Source organism: Pieris napi, chromosome 9, assembly GCF_905475465.1.
Source record: "Pieris napi chromosome 9, ilPieNapi1.2, whole genome shotgun sequence".
Taxonomy (NCBI): Eukaryota; Metazoa; Arthropoda; class Insecta; order Lepidoptera; family Pieridae; genus Pieris; species Pieris napi.
The window spans coordinates 2,153,715-2,167,719 of record NC_062242.1 but is presented as its reverse complement, the minus strand read 5'-3'; the positions used below and the strand labels follow the sequence as shown (position 1 = coordinate 2,167,719).

General features: G+C 33.4%; 1 protein-coding gene across 2 annotated transcripts in view; it reads left to right on the top strand.

The window, feature by feature from the left end:
- Nucleotides 1-14,005, top strand: part of LOC125052495 (leucine zipper putative tumor suppressor 2 homolog) — a 97,388-nt gene that overhangs the window by 15,568 nt on the left and 67,815 nt on the right. The window lies entirely within an intron of this gene.

The window sequence follows — 14,005 nt, the reverse complement described above, 5'->3', positions numbered from 1 at the left end:
ATTATGTATCTATGTCGCGCTTTAAACAATGAATAATATTTATGATGAATAAAACTCAGTAAAAAAATGTGTTGCTGAAATAATTATAGATTTAACTATTTGAAAATATTAATAATATTTTTTTTAAACAAAAAATCTTAAAAACTAATTATAAAACAAAATAAAATAATGAATAATTAATCAAATTACCTGAAATAATTATAGAAACATAATACAGTTACATAGTACATTTACAGTTCGTTATTAATACATAAAAGTTCCTACTTAAAATCCAAAAATGTTCTAACAAAAAATCTTCTTGTAAAAATTCAAATGACAAGCTCTTTCCACAAACTAACAAACTCTCAATATTACAATTAAATAAAACGTCAGTTTTGACACATAACAGATAATTAACAATCTAACAGAAATATTTATTTATCTCTAGAAAATCAATTTAAAGTACAATTAAATAATAATGATTATAAATTAAACAATAAAGAAAAATACTATGATATATTATATCAGCATATTATATAATTATTAATTACGTATACAAAAAATACGCATAGTCAACCACAAACACTAAAACGTCGCGTCAGTTATACAATAATATTGCGTTGTGGTATATTTTATTTCGCAATTTCGTGATCTAGTTTTCTTATAAGATTTGCTTTTAAATCAATATTTTGTAAACTAGAATATATCGTCTGTGATATTTATTTTTAAAATCATTATTGTTCGTTTCTAATTTAGATCTGTATATTTGACATTGATATATAAATCAGTATTTTCGTAATTTATAACACCAAGAGAAATTACGCTTGTGTTTGGATTACTATGCATATCTACCGATTCTGTTTCGTGCTACCAATATGTAGGAATTTTTACCCGCTAAAACCCAGAACTTTTAAATTTACGCAGCGCTTTATCAGCAGATGACTTTCTTGACTTAATGTTCTATAACCCCTTAATGGGGCAGAGTGCGTCCACAGTGAGTCTTCATCGCGTTCGGTCTTGAGCCTCGTATTTTACCTCGCTCCAAGTCTTTCCGGCTCTCTTTTCCTTCCGCTTTCGGGTTCCAATCAAGTGCCTGCTTGGGATTATGTATGGCTTTCCTTTCGGAGTGTATGGCCTATCCATTTCCATTTGCGTCGCTTGATCTGCTGTCTACTCGGGGTTTCTCGGCAGCACTCCCAAAATTACTCGATATAGATTATATACTTTATACTAATTATTTTTTTAATAATAATAATAAGTTTTATTTGCAAAGAAAGTGGTACATTTAGTTTGATTAATTATAAAAAAGACCCCACAATCAGCCTTATAAAACAGGCGTGCAAATGTAATATCAATTATCATGATGTCATAATTATAAGAACAGTTAAGTATAATTGTTGTCAAAACTTATGATAAAGATAGCCTAATTTATTTATTGCACACTTTACTATGTACTAGAAAGTTTAAATTAAGAAATGTATAATTCGCGTATTTCTTAATATACATAACAAAAACCTCATGAAAGTCAATGAACATACTAATTTGGTAGAAGTTTTCTAAAAGCGTACCGGAAGCATACAAATTGAAAGATTTGAATAAAAAACCGGGAGGTATTTAGATAAAAATGTCGTCGACTGTTTGATTAAAATTACCGGCAAATTGATTCATTCTAGTTTACGTATTGATGTATTGTAAAAACCGTTACTTTGGTTTGTGTGGGGGAAAGTAGCGTTAATAATTTTTATGTGTAATGCATGGATCATACCCAAATTCTATCATCAGGCTTTTACGACTAACAACAACTAACTAACGTTCCTGCAGGCAGTTTTTGCCGCGCACCACCAATATGTCCACCAGAGATATTTCCGAACCAATATCACTTAGAATCCTTCAAGAAAATTACTCCAGTCAAATTACGAAATAAATAAACATGAGCGAACACAGTTTGGGGATTTTGAGGATCGATAGGGGGGTGTATTCTGAGCATAAATTCCAATTTGAGGGGTTGTACTGAGGTCAGCTCAAGGTCATTTCGATGGAAACGCGTTTAATTCGATATCTCGAGAATGGTTAGTGTTAGGCGAAAAATTGTAGAGACCTTTTCTTTCCCAAACAAAATTTACTAACTTTTTTATTTGAAACTTTTTTTTATAACATTAATATTTTTCAACTTATTACTCCCGCAAGGCAAAAATTTTACTTTTCTTTTCATTTTTCGTCGTTTTCTCCCCAACCATTCAATTTTATTAAATTTTACCGATCATCATAGTGTAGATCTTTTAATTATGAACAATTTTGTTCGTAAACTTTTTTCCGTAATGCCAATACCTTCGGAGTTATAGATTACTTTACCGATCCTCAAAATCCCCAAACTGTGTTCGCTCATGTTTATTTAACCCGTTTTTAGCCATAATTTGACTGGACTAAATACTGTATCCTTTTCTCAAAGACCGGCAACGCTTCGCGAGCTTTCTGGAAGTGTAAATGTCCAGGGGCGGTGTGTTCTCCCCATTTGACCTTTGTTTTAATAATGTCTTAACCGAGATAATATACCTATGTAAACATGGTATATTTCTTTTGTTCCATTTTTAAATTGTCGTATACATATTTCAAGGCTAGAAATTTGATTCTTAACTTAAATTTTGGCATTGGCATTTTTTTCTTGATTTAAAAATTTACGTATTTCGAAATCGAAAACGCAAGTCACAATTGTCTATGACACATATTGAAATATTCGTTGTCATACACTGAACAGAATTTGTACTGAATACGTATTTTCACTAATTGACATTAATAAAGTGTCCTCCTTTGAAAAATAAATATGATCTACTGTTTGGCTTGGTAACACCGGGCTAACTAATGTTCGGGCACCTTCGACATGGCTTTTGCTAGTTAACCTGAAACTTTAACGCTTGGCATATATATTACTTGTATATTTTTGTAAGATATGTAGCAAATAAATAAAGATGCTGACTAAAAAGAGTGTTCTCTTGATTATTCGTAGCCTAAGACCTAAAAAAACATTTGAGGATCTAGATAATGAAAAGAGCAGTGTTGGCCTAGTGGCTTCAGCGTGCGACTCTCATGCGACTCTCATGCCTGTGGTCGTAGCTTCGATCCCCGGCTGTGCACCAATTGACTTTCCGTCTATGTGCGTATTTAACATTCGCACGACCGGTGAAGGAAAACATCGTGAGGAAACCGGCTTTCCGGCAACCGAAATGTCGACGGTGTGTGTCAGGCACAGGAGGCTGACCGATGAGACAGATACGGAAATCTGAAGTCTAGACCTAAAGATTTTACTTTTAGATAAGTAAATACTAAAAACCTGTATTCTAAATTCTCATAAGTCCACCGAATAAACCTTTAGAATTAGAATCGATCATTTCCTTGATCTCCAAAACCAGGTCAGTCCGGCTCGTTCCACTTCACACGCCGTTTAAACTTTGGCCATTATCGTAAAACCAGCTCCACTGGCCACCATAACCGTCTTTTGTTTAAATTATTGTAATATTGGTTTTGATCGCTATATATGCTAATTTAATGTCTATACTAGAATTATATTTTTAAATAAAGTCGTTTTTAAAACATAATGTTCTATTCTTTACTGAATAGATTAAAGGACGTTCCTTACTTGATTAATAATAATAAAACGCGATATTTTTGGCCGATTTTAATAAAAAATTGCTAAGCACGCTTTATCAAATAGTTTCTTCATCGGACATCAAGGCAGAATACAAAATACCATCCGTATCACTTCGACGTTTGTCGTTCCACAAGTGAGCGTTTCTTTTAGGCAGTTTTGCCGCTATCACTATCTACTATCTAGGACCAGCAACTGAAGTATGTATTTCCGAATCAATTCGACTTAGGGTCCTCCAAGTAAAGAGCGTACTATTTAAAAGGCCGGCAACGCACTTGCGACCGTGTCTATGGGGCCCATTAAAAATAAAATAAAACACTATTTAAAAATAATAATTTTTTTTTTTCACAATAACGATAACGAAAAATTATCGCCTCATTATTTATCTACCGATATATTTATTTATTTAATTATAAGTACAGCTAACATATATATATTATAAAGCAAAACACTTAGACAATACAGAAAGCCAAAACAGATTACATAGATAAACCATATACCTATACGAAATAGAAAACAAGTAAGTCTATTAATAGACAAAAATATATTTAAAAGAAAACTGAAATTTCACATTTGAAACAACAAATAATACTTAATATTTCAAATTACTGCTTAACAAAATCAGAGTCTTCCTCTTCAAATACTTTCTCACATCGTCTTTGGTGAGGTGGAAAATATCAAAATCCTCATAATTGGTGTCATAGTTGGATAAAAACCGAAACATTGGCGAATTATGCAGGTAATTCGAGTTCGTACGAGGAACATGGAGCAATTTTGTGTATATTGTCGCATAAGGAGGAGGAATTAATATTATATTTAGCTTCTGTTTGGAACTATCTGTACTTATAATTACTTAATTACTAATATAAATTATCAAGCCGTAGTGAACAACTATAAGTGCGGTAATTAGGGATTTTTCTGCTATTAGCTATTTAAAAAAAAGATAGTTCTAAAAGCTACGATAAGATGGCGCTTGATCGCAAGGGTTTACCTTTTTTTCTTATTGCTTGCCACAGATAAAACTTGGTGGTTACGCGAATGTTCTTTTCTTCTCTTTTTTGTTATTATTACTTCGACCCTGGCTTTTTCTTTGGACTGTTCTGGCTACTTAACTCGACTGACCTTCGCGTGCACCCTGGACGTTTGAACCCAAAGTTGCCCAAAGACCAATCACAATCAAATGCAAGAGCCAAAAGATAAGAGGAAAGACCACAGAATAAACAGGCAAGTCCCATTAAAAAACAAAAACCCTTACTTGAAAATGCCATCTATTGACTAATTTGGAACTACTTTTATTAGCTGTCAGAAAAATCCCTCATTAAGTGATGTACAAAAAAACTGACTATTAAATACAATGGAGTTAAAATATCGGTTTCTGGAACGCCAACTTTCGACTTATATCACGATAAACGACGCAGACTGTCACATATTTCAAGCCATCAGCACCTTATGACATTACACGTCATTTATTGGGATATTTCATTAAAAAGCCGCCCATCTGTCTTGCCTTTAAAAGCTTTAACGGTATTCGGAAGAAAGTGATGCGTAAATCAAAGATTTCTTGTCCCTTTCATCGGTAAAGCTGTTGATGTATGGTCCACGTATGTATGGAAATTGTAACGAACAAGAGTTTATATATTTGTGTACCACTTAAACAACTTAATAATGTTTATTTTAATTTATTTTTATGGTAAAGTTTTGAGATAAAAGTATGTCTTGCTTTACAGCCCGTATAAGGAAATTAATTGTTAAATACATAATTAACTTTGTAATAACTACGATTCAAGTTATGCAGCACTATGTGGAAAAAGCTACTAACTGAAGTATATCCGAACCAATTCGACTTAGGGTCCTTCAATTCTTAAAAGGCCGGCAACGTACTCGTGAGCCTTCTGGCAATGTGAGTGTCCATGGGCGGCGGTATCACTTAACATCAGATGTGCGTCCTGCCCTGCCTCCTATTGAATAAAAAATATTAACTAGTAAAGTTACTTTTCATGTGTGATACCTACTGCGCATGCGTTTCAATTACTGGAATAAATAAGTAGATTATTAAAATAATAAGTAAATACGATCATCAATCGATTTGGACAGATATTACAGGTACCTATGTATTTATTATAATAAAATAAAATAAATCAGTGGTCTGAGATTCCTGTCTAAGTTTCATGATTGTAAATCTAATAGGCAACTAGTTGATCAGCCTCCTGTGCCAGTCACACGCCGCCGGCTTTTTGGGTCTACGGCAAGCCGGTTTCCTCACGATGTTTTCCTTCACCGTTCGAGCGAATGTAAAGGCGCACAAAGAAAGAAAGTCCATTGGTGCACAGCTGGGAATCGAACCTACGACCTTAGGGATGAAAGTTGCACGCTGCTATATATTTATAATAATATATAACAAATTCAAATTTAATCACGCGCTAATAGGGTTGAACCTAACTTCAGATTAAAATGTAACAAAGTTAAATATAAACTTACAGATTTATTGTTTTAAATCGACTGACCGTTATTACGCGCCCCATAATACTAAAGAACATTTCTGGATAACTCGATATTAGCAATTTCTGCGTTGAACAGTCGCCGGCGGCCATCGCAGCTTACATACAATCTTCTTAGGCCCATAAATTCACCATTGAGGCCTCTAAGCTTAAACGCTTATTAGGAATGGTCAAGATCTAGACGTATCATAAACAAAGCTAAACTGGATGTCTTTAACGTGAACTATTATTTAATACAATTTTCCAAGCTTCAGGCGAGCGCAGCTTTCGAATAAATTCATGAGTTGATCGGACCACTTTTCGGTATTATTTAAAAAGATTTTTAATTAAAAAGAAGGCTGAGTTTTTATTGCATTTATATAAATACTGTTTACTCAAACGAAACTTTATACAATTCATGTTTTAACATTTAAAAATACACTTAAGTACAGGCTTTCTTCCGTTCTACGCCCTTGATTTGAGAACTGGCAGTAATTGTAAAATTAGAAGCATTTAATATGTATTTCTTTTTTGACGTTCATAAGTGTACCTATATGAATAAATGTTTTCTACTTTGACTTTAAGCCGAAATCTGACATTGCTGGTGTTCATGGGCGGCGGTTAGAACTTTTTTACTAATGCAATTAAAATCTAATATTCTAGGATAATTATTAATATCACATGCCCGATTTCTCTTGAAGTTTATTTGCTAACCTGCCACCGCTAGTTTACCCCGTTCTAAACGACATGCAAATTACTACGCGCTAAAACATGAAAGTAGTACAAAAACAATATAACATCAATCACAGTAAACAACACAGAGCTTTGAAGTAATAATTGGTGACAACTGACAAATGACAATCCGTTATGACAGGTGATCCTTCTGTCATTGTTTAAGCTTTCACATGTGTTGCGAATTTCACTTGTGTACTTATTGTTATACTATATGTAAACAATAGTCTTATAGAAATTTAAGGTGTGTTAGACATTTTAGTAAGAATAATGTAACATGACTTCACCAGTTTCAGACAACGTAATTGATTACCAATCCTCTCAGTATTATCCTATAGTGTGATATCATTATCGAGTTCAAATGTGCAAAAATAATGTAAAATATTGTATAAGAACAGATGTAACGCATTGTACAACAAATGTAAAACGCATTTTCTAATTCGTTTTTTCATTTGTTTTTTCCATTTGAAAATCATACTAAAACCAATACATATTGGTGTTTTTACCATTACATTTGATTATGAAAATAAAATAAATCAGTGGCTCTACAACCTGCTTAGGTCTGGGCCTCAGATTTCTGTATCTGTTTGATGATAATTTGTCAATCTAATAGATAAGAAGGCCTCCTGCGCCTGACACAGACCCATGACTTTGGGTTTAAGGCAAGTCGCTTTCCTTCACCGTTTGAGCGAATGTTAAAGGCGCACATAGAAAGAAAGTACATTGGTGCACAGTCGGGGATCAAACCTACGTCTTCAGGGATGAGAGTCTATTCTTTATGAACCTATTTGTAATATAATAATATAACTGATTCATTTGTAACCTTAAAGTTAGCATTATCATTATTATTAACTAATCACAACGTTAAGCGTTGTATAAAATCTATTTTATTTGAACAGTAAATACTATAAGTAATTGCCCATACAATAGAGGCCAGCGCACGACTGACCTCGGTTTACACACATTTTGCTCTGTCTTATAATCCATACTTTATAGAAAACTAAGCAGGATGCGCTAGAAGCGGCTTTTTGTCAGAGCTACGGATGTTATTATAATCGTTTTCTTTTCTTTTACGGTTCAATAAACTTATTACAGTTCAATACTCTTCAGGTTTCGTATTAATTCAATTTGTGCTTTATAATTTTGACATATTCTTATGAAAATATGTTATCGAAAGTGTTATATATGTGTGAAAAAGGTATGAGAACTAAAGGAGCGTTTACCATGCAACATCCCAAAATATCGCAGCACATAACAAGGGAACTCTGTATATTGAAGAAGCCGCATGGGTCCGCCAATCATTCCCGAATATTATGAACATAATTATGTAGGAATAAAGAAATTAATAATAATTGCAAATAACATAGAAAGGTTTCTAAAACGACTCGGCGAAAGATCTCCGTGGAGTTGCTGAAACTGTCCACCAATTTTTTATCACTGTTATATTGACTGATATTGTTAATAAAATTATTTTAATTGCCTTATAGTTCGTTGTAAAGTTTATAAGCAAGTTAAACAACGAACTATACCTAATGTGTATGTATGAGCTTTCTGTGGGTACCCCAACTATTTTATTGCGTATATTTGTTTTAGGCGTATATATGTAAGTATTACTTACGATAAATAAGAATAGATAATAGAAATCACCTGCACCATGAGCACACTCCACATACACTTACGTACATACCCACCCTCTCACACCATCACACAACACAGAATTTTATTGTTTTTTTCCTTTCGTTAATTTTAGATTTACTACGTATTCCATCTTAGGCTATATGTTTCATATAATTGTTTTTTGTTGTATATAATTTATGGTAGATGTAGGTACATTAGATTTCTCGGGAACTCGTCTATTTGAAACCATCATCGTTTCACAGTTGCATTAGCCATATATCCCGAGAGAAAGCGTGGGCGGCCGCCGGCGCCTTCGCTCGACTTACAGAAATAGTATTGCAATTTGTAGTGCGTAGTCCTAAGTGGCGCTATTGAATTTGAAATGTTATTTAGCTTGTAGATTTGGTTCGACGCATTACTTGGCCGAATATTAAAACGGTTTGGCCTGGTTTGACTGGCATAAAGAAAGGTAGAGGTTGTCTGATGGAAAAAAAAAGGAAGGAGATTTGGATCGACTTGGCGAAAGATAGAGACGAGAGTTCTGGGTTTCTTTACATGAAAAGATTACAACTAAGGATTGACTGGGATTTAATTTTTTTTTATATAAGCTAAAAATAAATTTGATTGCAATTATTAAATTGAACATTGTGTTGATATGTAATTGTCTGTAAAGCTCTTATGTTCTAATATTTCTGGTCAAATCGAAATAATTTTCCGAAAAATATTATTAGTTAAATTTGGTGAGGTGAGTATTTATAGACGAGATTGGCTGATGTATGAATTAAAAGTGTATTTGTTTCAATAATATTATGACTTTTTTTAGCCTCTCAAACTATTTGTAATTAAGGCACTATATTATTTAGTTATTAAAGCTAGGCCTATCTCCCACGATGTAGGTGAGTTTCTCAGGCTTTGCAACTTGTTTGCGGAATATTTCATTCATTTGCCCATATACCTTACGATTATGGGTTGGAATGTCCCGCTGGGAATGTTTCTTGTGATGTGGTGACGTGTAGTAATCGATTACTACTAATCAAATTAAATTATAAGCTTTCTGGTAACTTTACATAAGAAGTTAATCACTAATATAAATTTATCCAGTAAGGCCCGATTTACATTATCTTAGTGTTTAGGAGAGTGCTTTAGTACAACTTGAAAGGCAAGTACTTTAGCGTAGCGTTTACTAAAGCAAGTAGCGTTTACACATTTCAACTAAAGTACTATCCTAAAGCACTCTCCTAAACACTAAGATAATGTAAATCGGCCTTAACAGGTAAGTACATAAAATCTAGTACACACCTCTCACACACATACATACAGTATTTTAAGGTCTTTTATCATATAGGGATAATATAAGAGAGAGAGAGAAGAATATTATCTTAATTCTCAGCCATAAAATAGTATAATATGTTACGCTCCTCTAAAAGATGATTTTTGGATCTCCAGATATTCATAATTTAATTTTGCTAGTCTTTCTATATTAATGAATGATACTAAATTAGTAAATGCTAATTAAAAACCTGAACTTAAATTAGTTGTTGTTATGTATATAGAAATACCACCATAAATATGGTGACAATTACCGAATAACATATTCATTATTATCATAATTGCTAACTTATGTCCACATTTTCTATAATAGCCAACTGGGTCTTAGCAAAAAAGGTCTTGGTTCTGTGCCCTTATAAAAATACAAAACTAAAAAAAATGGTAATTTAGTCACTTAATAAAATAATAATGAAATGTATTCAAAACACCATCACCATCCACCACCATCAATCAATCAATATTATACTAGCACATCTTTATTTAAAAAAAAATTCGTCAAAAAACGCTGCATATCGTGAGGATCCGTAAAAATTTTACCCTCATGCGCCTAAAGAAGTTTCTCTTCAAAAATTGCTACAGACTTCGTGTGACATGATACACATAGATCCTCTCTTGTCTATTGGACAGAATACGCTAATTTATTCAATACAATCTTCTATCTCGCCAAGGCTGTCCGGTTGCAGACCGCACATTGTGAACAGTAACAGTAAACAAGCTCGGGTAATCACCACAGGCGCATGCAAAACACCAATTAGCGCCGGCACACCGCATCCATCCGTGTCTAGGGCTTGTAACAAGTGCTAACATTAACGGATTTCCGCCTTGGTCTCTCTTTGAATATTGAATTTAATTAGCTGCCCTAAATGATGTCGGGCCAGCTAAACTTGATTTTTTATTTAAAACGGATTTGTCAAAGACATTTTTTCTTGTTGAGGTACAAACCTCAGACACACCTCATGTGCCTCAAATAAAACTTTGTATTTGACTTTTTGTTACAACAATTGCCCACACATACAAATGCATCTTGCATCTTGGAAAATCGAACTAAATCGGGAAAACCAACAAAAATATTAACACTATCGAATATTTGTTGAGTAATTAAAAACCGAAAAATTCTACATTTAAAAACGGGATTTTTAAACACATTTGCTACTTATATAAAAAACACAAATATAAATTAATTACAATATTGTTCTTTAAGGGGTACAGGCAAGAATCAAGAAAAGGATCTACAGATTCATAATAGGCCGGCAACGCACTCGCGACCCCTATGGCATTGAGTGTCCATGGGCGGCGTTATCACTTAACATCAAATGAGCTTCCAGCCCGTTTGCCCCGTTATATAAAAAAAAATAACCTACATAGTTACAATAATAATTATAAATTGATATTTAAAAAAGTTAAATATATATAATACATTCCCTGTGTTCCATTAATGCTGGCAGCAATTTCACGCTTAAATTATATTCTGAAACATTATATTATTTTGAACAATTGTAACTCGACATAATTCTATTTAGTACAAATTAATTTGGTTCTAGTAATTTACGAGCTCTCTGTAACAATAGCCGAATATTTAGTTAGCGATTTAGTCATTACATAATTCGCTACAAGCAGGCTGACACTACCATATACGGTGTGTAACAATTGTGATATAAATCTTATTCATTTGAAAGGCTTTGTTTAATAGTTTAGTAAACACGCGCACGCTTTGCACGTGTGAGCCGCACAATTTGATTAAAAGCTTCTTCATGAACTGAAAACCGCATGAAAAACCGCGATAAAATTCACAAAAGAGAGTGCGACTTTAAATGAATTACAATCTATTCTATACAATAATTATGGTTGATAAGTTACTTAATTTTCTACAATACTAGTGAATAGTTTTAACTAAGGTAATGTTAATTAACAGTCTTAGTGTTATATGTTTTGACACTTTCGTGTGTCTGAGATACCGCACTTGCATTTATATTTCCTACACTAGGTTTCTTCACTCAAAAGGTTTAGTTTAAGCGTCTTATTCTTAAAAAAAATCTATCTTTGTTGTGTTTTCGTTAGTAATAAAGATCATGTATTATATGTCTATTATAGCCCATTTTTCAATTTAAAAATAATTTTATAAACAATGTAAAGCGAAGCTTCAGTGTATAGAATTTATCGCCGACTCATTGTGAAACCATTTACCGATAATTCAACCTAGACCAGACTTAAAAATAAATAACGCGAACGAGTTTTTAACAAAGCGAGAAGAGTGACATTTCAATGTGAAGCCTTTTTTCAAAAAAGCGCAACGTCGTACTTTAATTGATGACCTTATAGGTTTGCCGTGCAATTAGATATTGGCCGATATGCTTACTTGCGTGTAATGCATATTAAAACGATATGTAAAATGTTACCCCCTGAAGGCTTGACTATATTCGAGCTGAAGGAGGAGATTTACAGTGACATTGTTATACTCTACTAGTTATGAGCGGGGTTTTTTTATGGCTCTGGCACGGTTTGTGCATTAGCCAGCGTCAAGTATAAGATTTTTTTTATAATTCGTGCTTTTTGCCTTAAAATCGAGCATGTCCTGCGTGTACGGTTTAGGCACTCGCCCGGTACCGCACAACCCTCCCAAAGGCCGAGAACAAATTTTAAATTAAATTAAAACTTGCCCTCGAACCGGGAATCGCACCCGGTACCCCTCACCTAGCTGCATGAGCGGGGTTATAGATGTGTCAGCTATTTTGTCTATTGTACCAAAGATTATAAATGTTTGCTAACCGTCTTACACAGGACTTTGACGTTTATTATGAGTCTGAGTATAGCCATATGTGAAGACTATAGACTTATCATCTACAGGTGTACTTACTACTACTTGCATATTCAGGTGGTATTTTTGAGTTTATCACAAGCAGACACGTGGCCGACTAGCTTGTTTCATAATATAGTCATTACAAATCGGGATAGTCAAAACGCGTGGCCATATATATCCTATGAACCTTTCTTTTTTCGTTATAAAACCTTCCGATATTTTTCTATAAAAAAGGTTAACGTTACGACGTAACGCTATATACGTATAGCGGCGAGTTAAAAGAGTCAGAAGTTTATATAGACTTATTGTAAATAAAAAGAATAACTCCATAGCTATAATCTTGTTATGCCTGTGCATACATGTCAATTGTCAAAATAAGTACTATGCCACAGATCAACGTAATCTTGAACGAATGTCAATCGAATATTGTATAACAATTGATTTGATTGACAATACGCAACTGTACTTTCCGATTGACATCAATTGCTTCTGACAAATCTGCAAAGAATTAACGGTTAAATATAAAAAACGTTTAAGAATTTAAGCAAAAAATTATAGATTGGATGTCAATGTGTAATCATTTATGTTTTTAATCCAACAAAAAAGTCTTGAACGTTATACTCGTATATAAAGCGCTCTTTGATTCTTCAATTTAGGTTTATCAGGCATTAAGATGAACAGTTAAATTCGAAGATACACTTAAAGTAATATAAGATTACGGTATCTACCTTGAAACTAGTATTGACACTTGTCTGTTTTGCATATATATTTTGTATTCAGTGCTAAAACCACAAGTGGGCAACCAGGGCATGGCGGGATATATATTATAGTTGCCCTTTGGAGTAGAGACTTTTGGGCCGTGGGGTTCAAGTTAGGCACTAATTTAAGATTTAAGTTGGCGCCTGGTAGATAGTACCGGTGACCCCAGAGCTGGTGCTTTCCTCGCTCAACGAATAAGTATCGCAATACAGCGAGGAAAGATTCACTGCCACATGGACCATCCTTTTTAAATTTGTTATAATTTTCTTTTTATTAATTTTTATTATTACTATGTAGGTTAAGAAAATTGTAAAAACTGTATTTTTGGTCGTTATGTTTAGGTTTTAATAAACCATTACTTATACCTGTTACTAGTTATTTGCGAAAGCTTTCAAAATAATTCAAAAACACGACCTCACGGTCCATCCATTCGGATGACTCTTCTTTTATTAAAAAATACAATACATAGATTATGTCTAAGATAATTTGTCAAGCATTACATTTTATTATCTAACTCCGTCCATAAATGGTAACAAGTAATTATGTAAAGGAATCGTGTGAAGATTTTTAGACGCTTTGTTATATAAGCTCATGTGTCTAAGTGGACAAATTATGATTTTCTTGAAATATTTAGTTCCACAGAAGTAAGTCATAAATAAGACTTTTTTGAAG